The sequence below is a fragment of the Anabas testudineus genome, chromosome 3 (assembly GCF_900324465.2).
Source record: "Anabas testudineus chromosome 3, fAnaTes1.2, whole genome shotgun sequence".
Lineage (NCBI taxonomy): Eukaryota > Metazoa > Chordata > Actinopteri > Anabantiformes > Anabantidae > Anabas > Anabas testudineus.
In genome coordinates this window covers 26,845,556-26,858,121 of record NC_046612.1, presented here as the reverse complement: position 1 = coordinate 26,858,121, position 12,566 = coordinate 26,845,556, and the positions used below count along the sequence as shown (strand labels likewise).

The 12,566-nt window shown below is 41.9% G+C and overlaps 1 protein-coding gene across 1 annotated transcript in view; it reads right to left on the bottom strand.

Annotated features, from left to right (window-relative positions):
* The window catches only part of cemip (cell migration inducing hyaluronidase 1), a 125,227-nt gene that overhangs the window by 111,857 nt on the left and 804 nt on the right, over positions 1–12,566 (bottom strand). The window lies entirely within an intron of this gene.

The following is a 12,566-nucleotide window of genomic DNA, read 5'->3' as shown; positions in this document are numbered from 1 at the left end:
CAACCTCAAGTGACAGCCCAAAAATTTGAAGTCATCATTGGAACTGGATAACATCCATGTTCATGAGTCTGGAGTATGTAAAATATTGAACAAGCAGGTTGTCTATGGCAGGACACCGCAAAGGGCACAGCATATCATCATGAAAACATAATCCCAAAGTATAGTGGAGAGAACCTCAAAAACATCAGAAACCAATCATGTTTTGGGTCTGCTTTGCTGCATCAGGGCCTGGCCAGCCTGCAATTACTGGGGGGAAGATGAATTCCCAAGTGTATGAAAAGATTATTCAGAATAATGAGAAAATGTCTGTCAATCCACTTTTTGGATTGGTTATATATATATAAAAATTCCCCGCTCACTCCTTCCTTGGAGCGGTCTTATTCCTTCAAGCTCGGGTCCTCTACCAGAGGCTTGGGAGCTTGAGGGCTCTGCGCAGTATCTTAGCTGTTCCTAGGACTGCACTCTTCTGGACAGAGAGTTGTTACCATTTGCCTGTGGGATTCCAAGGTATTTGTACCTATCCTCGACATCTGCTGTCTTGCCTTCTGGTAGTTCTATCCCCTCAGTTCTGACTACCTTTCCTCTCCTTGCTACCATGCGACCGCACTTATCCAGTCCGAATGACATTCCGATGTCTTGGCTGTATATCCTGGTGGTATGTATCAGTGAGTCAATGTCTCATTCGGCATACAGCTTGATGTCATCCATGTAGAGGAGGTGGCTGATGGTTGTGGCATTCCGTAGTCGGTATCCGTAACCAGTCTTGGTGATGATCTGGCTGAGGGGGTTCAGGCCTATGCAGAACAGCAGTGGGGACAGAGCATCTCCTTGGTATATGCCGCACTTGATGTTAACTTGGGCAATCGGCTTGAAGTTGGCCTCTAGGGTTGTTTTCCACTTTCCCATTGAGTTCTGGATGAAGGTTCTTAGAGTCCTGTTGATCTTGTACAGTTCCAAGCATTCCATGATCCATGTGTGAGGCATTGAGTCATAGGCTTTCTTGTAGTCAATCCAGGCAGTGCACAGGTTGGTGTGTCTGGTCTTACTGTCTACCAGTAGCTAGTGCTACTACCAATTCCTTTCTGGGCACTGCTCATGTATTGATCCATGTGCCTGCTCATCTTAGCTGCTATGATGCCTGACAGGAACTTCCATGTTGTGCAGAAGCAGGTTATTGGGTGGTAGTTGGATGGGACTGCTCCCTTCTGGGAGTCCTTCAGGATCAGGACTGTTAGCCATTCAGTGTGGGTTCCATCCGCTAGTAGATTGTTCATTTGGAGTGACCTCATGGAGTGAGGTTAGCTTCTTTAGCCAGTAGTCATGGATCATGTCAGGACCTGGTGCTGTCCAGTTCTTCATACTCTCTCTTTGATGTCTGCCATTGTGATGGTTACTGGATCTTGTTCAGGAAGGTTGCTGTGGTCTGCTCTCAAGTCCACCAGCCACTGCTGTTATGTGATGCCTCCTTCTCCCAGTGTCCGAGCCGGTCTGACTCTTGTGTTTCTAACTCTCATTGTACAAGGTACACAGGCAGCATTAAGGGCCTTGTCCAAGGGCCCACACTGGATATTGTCCTACTGTACCAAAGTCAGTGGCACTAACCACTGCGCTATCCAGTCTATATATATATATATATATATATATATATATATATATATATATATATATATATATATATATATATATATATAAATGAGTATTTTGACCACATCATTCTCTTTATGCATGTTGTCTTACTCCAAGCTGTATAGGCTCAAAAGCCTACTACCAATTAAGCATATTAGGTGATGTGCATCTCTGTAATGAGAAGGGGTTGGTCTAATGACATCAACACCCTATGTCAGGTGTGCATAATTATTAGGCAACTTCCTTTCCTTTGGCAAAATGGGTCAAAAGAAGGACTTGACAGGCTCAGAAAAGTCAAAAATAGTGAGATATCTTGCAGAGGGATGCAGCACTCTTAAAATTGCCAAGCCTCTGAAGCATGATCATCGAACAATCAAGTGTTTCATTCAGAATAGTCAACAGGGTCGCAAGAAGCGTGTGGAAAAACCAAGGCGCAAAATAACTGCCCATGAACTGAGAAAAGTCAAGCGTGCAGCTGCCAAGATGCCACTTGCCACCAGTTTTGCCATATTTCATAGCTACAACATCACTGGAGTGCCCAAAAGCACAAGGTGTGCAATACTCAGAGACACGGTCAAGGTAAGAAAGGCTGAAAAATGACCACCACTAAACAAGACACACAAGCTGAAACGTCAAGACTGGGCCAAGAAATATCTCAAGACTGATTTTTCTAAGGTTTTATGGACTGATGACATGAGAGTGAGTCTTGATGGGCCAGATGGATGGGCCCGTGGCTGGATCGGTAAAGGGCAGAGAGTTCCAGTCCGACTCAGACACCAGCAACGTGGAGGTGGAGTACTGGTTTGGGCTGGTATCATCAAAGATGAGCTTGTGGGGCCTTTTCGGGTTGAGGATGGAGTCAAGCTCAACTCCCAGTCCTACTGCCAGTTTCTGGAAGACACCTTCTTCAAGCAGTGGTACAGGAAGAAGTCTGCATCCTTCAAGAAAAACATGATTTTCATGCAGGACAATGCTCCATCACACGCGTCCAAGTACTCCACAGCGTGGCTGGCAAGAAAGGGTCTAAAAGAAGAAAAACTAATGACATGGCCTCCTTGTTCACCTGATCTGAACCCCATAGAGAACCTGTGGTCCGTCATCAAATGTGAGATTTACAAGGAGGGAAAACAGTACACCTCTCTGAACAGTGTCTGGGAGGCTGTGGTTGCTGCTGCACGCAATGTTGATGGTGAACAGATCACAACACTGACAGAATCCATGGATGGCAGGCTTTTGAGTGTCCTTGCAAAGAAAGGTGGCTATATTGGTCACTGACTTGTTTTTGTTTTGTTTTTGAATGTCAGAAATGTATATTTGTGAATGTTGAGATGTTATATTGGTTTCACTGGTGAAAATTAATAATTGAAATGGGTATATATTTGTTTTTTGTTAAGTTGCCTAATAATTATGCACAATAAAAAATAGTCACCTGCACACACAAACTAAAAACTACTTCCAAAAATATTCAGCTTTGATATTACTTAGTTTTTTGGGTTCATTGAGAACATGGTTGTTGTTCAATAATAAAATTAATCCTCAAAAATACAACTTGCCTAATAATTCTGCACTCCCTGTACATATATATATATATATATATATATATATATATATATATATATATATATATATATATATATATATACATATATATATATATATATATATATATATATATATATATATATATGTGTGTGTGTGTAATCACTACTAAAAAGCAGTGAAAGCATCAGATGGAGGAGCTGCACAGATTTTCTCACCTAATTATTAAGTTTATAATTGGAAGCATTTGACATAAACACTTTTTCTGCAGTTCTCCTTCTTTTTGTGCCTTGGGCAATGAGTATCTGGAGAAGCTGCCCCAAAATCTAAGTAGCTGACTAATTTGCTAATACACACCTCCACATTTCTATGTGTCACCCACGCACGTACACACACACACACACATATACACACACACAGGATTATAGCTATCTTGTATAATATTATCAACACACGAGCGTTTGATTTCACATAAATCCATGCATGCCAACTTGCATACACGTCATTAAAGCCATTGATTTCATATCAGAATGAATTATGAGCTGGAAGAGTAGAGGCCTCCATTTAAATGGTTCAGTTTATTGACAAAAACCTTTCACAGAGGAGCAGTGGCAGCAGCTCCACACTGAGTTGGCCATTATCCTATAGCTGTCTACTGGCTTTTGATGAGGAAACATCAGCATCAGACAAGCAGAAGATAATTGGAATATACCACAGAGACAAAGAAAGAAAATCACATGTGCTTCTTCCTCAGTGGATTATTGTCAAATGCCAGAGCCATCATCTACTCAGCTATTGACAAATGTTAATGCCTTAACTAAAACTCTGTTGTGTTTAGCTGCAATAAACACTGCGTGTCACTGTGACACTTCAAAGTCATGCCTCAACAATAATCTTACTATTATGCTTGAAGCTTTGCCTGTGTGAAGCAAGACAATTCCCAATACAAGGGGAAGCAAAAAATTTACAGCAAACACTGTGTCTTAATATGGCCTTTCTATATTCCTCCACACACAGCTGTACTTTTTGTAGCGCAACCTGAAAAGATTGCTGCCTGTCATCTCCTTCACCCTAGGAAGGCAATCACACACTCAAGCACACACACACACACACAGTCTGTGTTTAAGGTGTGTACCTGGAGGAAACAGAATATTTTCAATCTGCTGTAGAAAACTAACTCTCTGCAGAACCCTGTGGATCCCAACCAAGCATGAATACTAAAGAATTTTAAAGGGTCAGTTCACCAAAATCATACAAAAACGTATTTTCTTTCTGGTGGTATTTCTGAGATTTGGGAATGTGAGATTTCTGCTTCCACTGAATATACAATGTGTGGAATGTCTCCATCACTGACAAATGACATTGCAACATCTCTGTGAAGAATATATTTTTCCTCAAACTGTATCATTTGCTATTGAACAAAACACCCACAATTTATTTTGTAGTTTGACCAGAGGAAAACTTTTAAAATGCTTCTCAAAAGGTTCTGCGCCTTTTGCATCACAATTCAGGAGGGACCAACTTTCAACTCAAAATTTGAGCAGAAAAAAACTGCTCCTAAAATGAATCTTTTAAGACAGATTATGTTAATTTCAAACATTTTTTCTCATCCACAAAGTGTCAATTGAAAGGTCACAATGTTTTATAAACACAGACATTGTGTTGCACACTGCATGTGTTTAGGTCTAACACCAGAAGCATAGCATTCACTTTGCACAAGACAAGCATGTGTGTCTGTACTGGGCGTGTGGAAGCACTTTGTCAACAAAGAGTACAGAGGAGTCTACAGAAGCACACTGGATAACAGAAAGCTGCCATTCAACTACCCACAGAAATAGTGTTACCATATTGTTCTGTTTGAGCTTTTTGATCATGAAAATATTTTTTAAAAAGTCTAAAGAACACAACACGTAATGTTGGTTATGTCCTGTAACCCCAGTTCTATGAGCATAGGCATAGTAGAAGTAGTGCAAGTAGTTTAAGTTCTGTTTACTTTCTATATTTCTCTACTTGGAAAAGCTGAAAAACACTGATACTGCTTTAGTTACAATATACTATTTATACCAATATATGAAAAAATCCTGTGAGTACTTGCTGTTGCAATCATGGCAAAACACCCTCACTAAGTCCTAAGTCGTACGGACCGACCAAAATGTCCTCACAATGATAATATCGAACAAGAAAGAATGTCCACACAAATTAGCCAGTGGCCAGCAATGCAGGAAACAGAAATATTCAGCTCACTCGTTCCCTTCTTTTGGTGAAGTTTTAAATAATGAATAGCTGTGAGGAAAACCATGTTGCACTGCAAGCATCCTCACAGTCAGCTTGACGTGACTACACACCACCACCTGAGAACAGATGAAGTGATTTAATCAATTCTTGTAATTTTTTTCCCTACCAACATTAATTCAAAACACGCAGAGTTAAGTCCGTGGTTGGTGCCAGTGAATATATGAGGAGAGAGGCAGTTAAAGCCTGGACCTGTGGGTGTGATATTTTATTCTCAAATAATCAGATCAGCCAGACCGGGCAATTCTCCTTAGATATGATGATGTGAAATCTCTGCCTGTGCGTGGGCTGTTTTAGATTACTATGCATACATGGAAGAGACCATAAGGCAACATAGTCAAGACATGTTGTGTTGTGAGAGGTAAGATGACTAATCTTTTACAAGTTATTTTGACAATATTGCAACCTCTGTGCTAGTATTCATGTGGTAGCAATGAGCAGTGTACAGAGAGAGAGTGGCCATTTCCAGTGGTCAGTAGCTACCATCTGTTTGTTCTGTGCTATGTGGCTTGTCTTAGACAGCACTCACTTAGATTCTGTATTATGAGTCATCCTCTAAAAACACTGCATCCTACATTTCCCATAATGCAACCTGATACCATCAGGATTGTTTTGTCAGACATCAAAAGTCTTTTGATGGCAAAAAGTATATTTTTTTAGTTTCAGTCTATAAATCACCATTTAAATACATATTAGTGAGAAGCGGACAGGACTTGGTACAGTGACTGCAGCCAGATGAAATGATTGACAGGAAGCAGACAGAGGAGGCTCATCAACAGCAGATGCATTTTTACACAGAGCACACTGATATCACAGTGTGTGGTATTGTTATATTTAAATGTATAGCCTGCTGGGAATTTGTGAAAAACCATATGCTAAAAATAATTCCTGTTGATGGGTGACAGAAGCCCTGGACTGAACAAGGAAGAGGACATCCAGAAAATGTAGAGAGAGACAGAGGCAGGGGATGGAATTCAGGGAAAATGGTCTGAATATATAACGTCACTGCATCCGAGCCTTCTGTCTATGCTTTAGTAGGATGAAGATCAGATATCCACTAATGGATAAGCTAAGCTAAAGCTAATGCAGATATCAAACTGATGCCATATTCACATGACGTTAACCACAGTCCACCTTTCCACACTCACTTTCATATTACATCCCAGTCCCAAGAGCTTCCACCTGACCCTGTTCAGCTGTTCAGACTAAGCATAAAGTAAATGGCCCTGAGATCAACTATCAGACCAAAGACTGCCGAAAGATGATGAAAGATGAGATGATGAAGAGTCTGCTGGATGTGGAACTTTTCCTCTCCATTTTACCTACTGTCTGTCCCCCATCTAGAAGGAAGATTTCACTAACTCTTTAATACTGTATATGTTATTACTCCCCTTCCAGAAACACACACAAAACATACAAGGTGGAAAAATACTGATTACACACATGGATGTTCTTGTTGTTAACCTGTGTGCTGTGCTCTAGTATAAAGTGGCAAGAAAAACTTTGTGAACCTTTTGGAATTTCATGGTTTTCTGCACTAATTTGTCCTAAAATGTGCTCTGATCTTCATCTAACTCACAACAATACAAAAACACAGTCTGCTTAAAATAATAGTTCACAAACATTATATGTTTTCATGTTTTTATTCAACATAACATGTAAACATTCACACTGCAGGGTGGAAAAAGTATGTGAACCCCTAGCCTAATGACTTCTCCAAGAGCTAATTGGAGCCAGGAGTGAGCCAACCTTGAGTCCAGTCAGTGTGATGATATTGGATGTGTTGCTGAAAGCTGTCCTGCCCTTTAAAAACACACACCAATCTTGGGTTTACTGGTTTCAAGAAGCACTGCCTGATGTGAACCACGCCTCGCAGAAAAGAGCTCTCAGAAGACCTACGATCAAGAACTGTTTACTTGCATGAAGCTGGAAAGGGTTACAAAAGTATCTCCAAAAGCCTTGATGTTCATGTGTCCACGGTAAGACAGACTGTCTACAAATGGAGAAAGTTCAGCACTGTTGCTACTCTCCCTAGGCGTGGTCGTCCTGTAAAGATGACTGCAAGAGCACAGCGCAGAATGCCGAATGAGGTAAAGAAGAATCCTAGAGTGTCAGCTAAAGACTTACAGAAATCTCTGGCGCATGCTAACATTTTTGTTGACACATCTACAATAAGGAAAACATCAAACAAGAATTGAGTACATGGGAGGACACCACGGAGGAAGCCATTGCTGTCCAAAACAAATATTGCAGCACGTTTGAAGTTTGCAAAAGAGCACCTGGATGTTCCACAGCACTACTGGCAAAATATTCAGTGGACAGATGAAACCAAAATTTTATGTGTGGAGAAAAAAAGGCACAGCACAGCAACATCAAAACCTCATCCCCACTGTAAAACATGGCGGAGGGAGAATCATGGTTTGGGGCTGCTTTGCTGCCTTAGGGCAAGTAATTCAACAAAAGAATAGCTTCAACAGAACAAAATACACCTTCTGGAGTGGCCCAGTCAGAGTCCTGACATTAACCCGATTGAAATGACCTTCAGAGAGCCATTCACACCAGACATCCCAAGAATATTGCTACACTGAAACAGTTTTGTGAAGAGGAGTGGTCCAAAATTACTCCAGATCGTTGTGCAGGTCTGATCTGCAACTACAAGAAACGTTTGGTTGACGTTATTGCTGCTAAAGACGGGTCAACCAGTTATTAAGTCCAAAGGTTCACATACTATTTCCACACTGCACTGTGAATGTTTACATGTTATGTTCAATAAAAACATGAAAACATATAATGTTTGTGTACTATTGTTTTAAGCAGACTGTGTTTTTCTATTGTTGTGACTTAGATGAAGATCAGAGCACATTTTATGACCAATTAATTCAGAAAACCATGAAATTCCAAAAGGTTCACAAAGTTTTCCTTGCCACTATATGTACTCCAAATGTTCCCTGTCTCAGGCAATCAACTGTAGTTGCAGGCAAAACCACTGCTCTCACTTTCACCTTTATTATTCATCACCTCCATCACTAAAAGCAAGCACATACACACCCAACACACACACACACACACACCTTTGAGTTCTTCCAAACGTGGATAACGAGGCTTGCCTGTCCAAACACATATCTTGGCACATTAGCGGCAAGGCTCGATAAACAAGCAGGACTTCCAAGTATCCCGTGCGTGTGCTCCACCACCATTAATAAAGGGTCAGTGCAAAGGTATTGTGTTGCGTTCTGCTGTTTTTACAGAGCATGAGACGTGCTCCTTTATTTCTGTCGACAGCTCCGTGCCTGCTCTGATTCTGCTGAAAAACTACTAATCACTGCTGAGACATTCTTGGCATGTTGCATAAAGGCCCTGCAGCAGCTTCACACACACTCAAAGCTACGAGACACCTACATCAGAGTTTTGTTGGAGTGCACTCTGTGTAAATGTTGATAATTCATGGAGAAGAAATCCTGCTGTAAATAAGCTCCGTGTACCTGATGACGGAAATCAATGCTCCATCACTGACTGCCAGTGTCCTTACTCAGAATAAGAGAAACATCCCTATTTTCTCCTTAAAAGAAAAACTGCCTCACTCGATCTTTTGAGTATCAAACCCTCAGTCTGGTCTGATAATTGAGTCTAGCTGGAATTCACAACAGCTTGTACTGGAGTGCTATTTTGGCCAAATCCTGTTCTTAACTATTAGATTAAGTACTGGCTTTGTCATTGTCATTTTTTCTACCCCTGATCCCAACTATAAATATGAATATCATATTAACATGTCATATCCATTATCCACTTAGTAGTCTACCTTATTGGTAGTCAAAGTGCTTTCCACTGCTTCTCATTCACACACATTAATGGCAGAGCTGCCATCCAGCTGGTCTGATCTTTACTTTGTCTGTTAAGGTGGTCAATTCCTGCAAATCAAAAAACAGGAATTCCACTGGGTGGATGCTGTGCTACACCCCTCTTCCCAGCGCTTTGATCTAAATTGGACTCTTGGGATCCAAACAAAACACAATCCGAAGGACGTGGCCGTGTTGTGTGATTTAAATGCCAGCTTCAGTCAGCTGTTGTATTTAAGCTCTAAGTGGCACGTGGACATGCAGGTAGAAGCGCTTATCTGGCTGTATACTGTGTTTGTGCAGCCCATCAATCCATAGAAATAACAGACTCACACCCAAAGCATAAGCAGCAGTCTGTGGTGGAACCAGGGCAGGGCCTAGAATCCGTCCATGCAGGTCCCTCAATGCTGTTTTATTTGATTAAATGAAAATGTGAACTGGTTGGGGGGGTTCTGAAATCAGGTCTGGCAACTTCTGTCTGCAGCACCGCAAGTACAGGCAGGACGACAAGTGTTCTAAACAATTTCACAGCCCATTAAAGAGTTGATGAATGGGTGAAATGAAAAAAATACTAGATTCAGTCTGGATGTCTACGAATGTGGGGCTATTATTCTCCAAAGCAGAGCTGAGGAGAAAGCAGACATGACCAGAGGGGGGAGAATTTTTCCTTTTTCAATCGAGGCTAGAGAGCTGATAGTTTCCTCAAGTAAACTGTGGCCTTTGGCTGCCAGCCCAGACATCCACGGTGGCAGCTTTCTGCCAGTTCTCCACTATGACTGCAGGTCTCTGACTGGATGTGCGGAAGCGTGCACGGAAACTCCAGCCTGCACTGGAAAGTAAAGATTTTTACTCTGTGCCAAGAGCTGTGTTTCTCCCATTGGATCATCAGGCATGATGCATCAGAAGCCACATGATTCAGACGTGCGTATAGATTTTAGAATATGTAGACGTCCCCCTGTAGCTCTGTCTTACTTACTCACAAAGCTTAAAACATTTTTTCTAAGCTATGAGGAGTATGTTAGCAAACAGCTGTCTTCACACACATACAGCCGTCCAATATTCACTCCTTCAGCTCTGGCTGGGTCTCCACAGAGAAACAGACCTGTCTCTTTAGCTTGATGTAAGTGAGTGCCTGCTGCTTGGTGCTGGGCAGGCAGAGTACTGTGGGTTGATCAGAGCCTACGGCCGCTGCTGCTGTTGAACACAGGGCAGATAAGAACACTGAAACTTAACCTAAACAGTAACAGTGTGGACAGTTAAATCTCTGTGCGTTCACTATTTTGAGCATGACCTTTAACATCATGCTGGAAGATGAACCAGTGTTCATGTAAAAACGGAGCAGTTTTACTTTTTCTCAGGTGGTGATGTTCTCTCTGTGTCACCAGCACAGCTCATGCTGGTATTATTCCATACAACAAGTAGGAGTCACCTCCTGTACAGCAGGGGTGCAGCGCGATGTGAGAACACAGCAGAATTATTTCACTCGTTATATTTCTTCCATAAGCTCCTCCCAAGCTTCTTGCACAAATACAACTGTGTAATTGCACTTCCTTGTTTCTTCAACCAGGGTTTCAACTTCAGCAGCTGAAAATGTTCACACTCTTTCGTTCTCTTTCGCCGTCAGACATGTTCGAGATGCATGTCTAACAGCCTGACATCAGATTTTAATTAGCAGCAGTGGATTCAAATTAACTCAACCACAGCTCAGCTCATTTACATCATCACTCATACTTAATGCCCTGCCAAATTAAAAAAGATTCAAAGACACTAAACGTGGCCTTAACAGTCATTTCTGGCAGGACTAGGGAGTGTTTAGAGCAACAAATGTCAGAGCTTTCATGAACTAGATTAATTCACATCAACACTAAAACAGCAGACATTCATTTATATGAACATCTTCCCAGTTACATGTTTAAATTGATTCTGTAACTTCTGCTGAACAGCAACCACTGTGGCCATGACTGGACACATAAGAAAGAATTCATTATTCACCTTGTCAGCTGTTTCACTGCTACCATTAAGCTGTCTGACTACAACCCTGGTTGCACAAAGCGATAAGTGGAAAAAGCTCATCTTAGTGCAAAGCTGATGGAACTAGAGCCAATCAGATATGCCAGACATCACGTGAAGGTGGTCTGTGCCAGGTGTGAATCCAATCAGTACTATATGAGCATGTACTTTATGAAAACCCATCTTTTTGAAAGCTCACTTCAACAACGTTCTGCAGAAAAGAAGATCAGGCGACAAAGCCCCCTGGTGGCCACAGGAGCTACAACAGGAGCAAAAGTGGTAGCAGTCTACAAAGCGTACAGGGGGAGATCAGGGTGGATGGGTGAGTCTGCTAATCATCAGACACTGGTCAGTGATCGTTGTCAGCAGCGAGTCCACTTTTTTATAAGCAGTAAAATGTTGCACAGTCCATGTGGAGCAGCTGGACTCAAAGCAGATCAGAGGAGAAGTGATGCAAGTACAACGAGACATGGAATCTCTCCTCCTTTAACACCCACAGGCACACGTATCCACAACAGTCCCCGCAGCTTGTTCATTTGCAAGTGGACTAGCAGATAAAAGGAAACCGTGGTCTCTGCTCCAGCTTCACACCCTGAGAGACGACTCTCTGTCTCTGGTTTTTTTAATTTAGTGCTGATTCGTATGTTGACCTCTGCTGCTTAACACACTGTTGTGTAACCTTCTTCACATATGTTGGAATCCATCCAGCATCCTCCCTCTCACTGCCCCCCACCCCCACCCCCATAGGAGGACACTGAGGGACACCAGAAAACAGCAACCAGCACAGACAGATCAGAGACATCATCAAATCATCACCCCTGGCACAGATTCCACTTGATCTTACATCTTCCAGTGACTTACACAGAATCCCTATCAGCTGCCTGAACCATGCATGAGTTCCTCTGCAGATGACAAAGATGGAGCTGAAACTTCTTCACAAGCACATGTCAGCCAACAACTATCAGAATGTCACAATGGAGCAGATGTAAAGTTAATAGATGGGATTACAGTTCTGTCTGTACATTGGTACTTAAAGTAGCACGAGGAACCCATGTATTTAAACTGGAATCACATCAGGTTGTATGATTTAAGCGTTTAAGTCTGTTATTAGTATCTTTCAGAATAGTTGTACAATAAAATAACCGATACCGTCTTATAAGGGTGTAGGTGTAGCGAAGAAACGTTTCTCATGTTCACAGGCTGAGGCAGACAACTGCGCTGAAAAGCATCTTGGCTGCTCAGGTGAAGAAGGAACATGGTCCA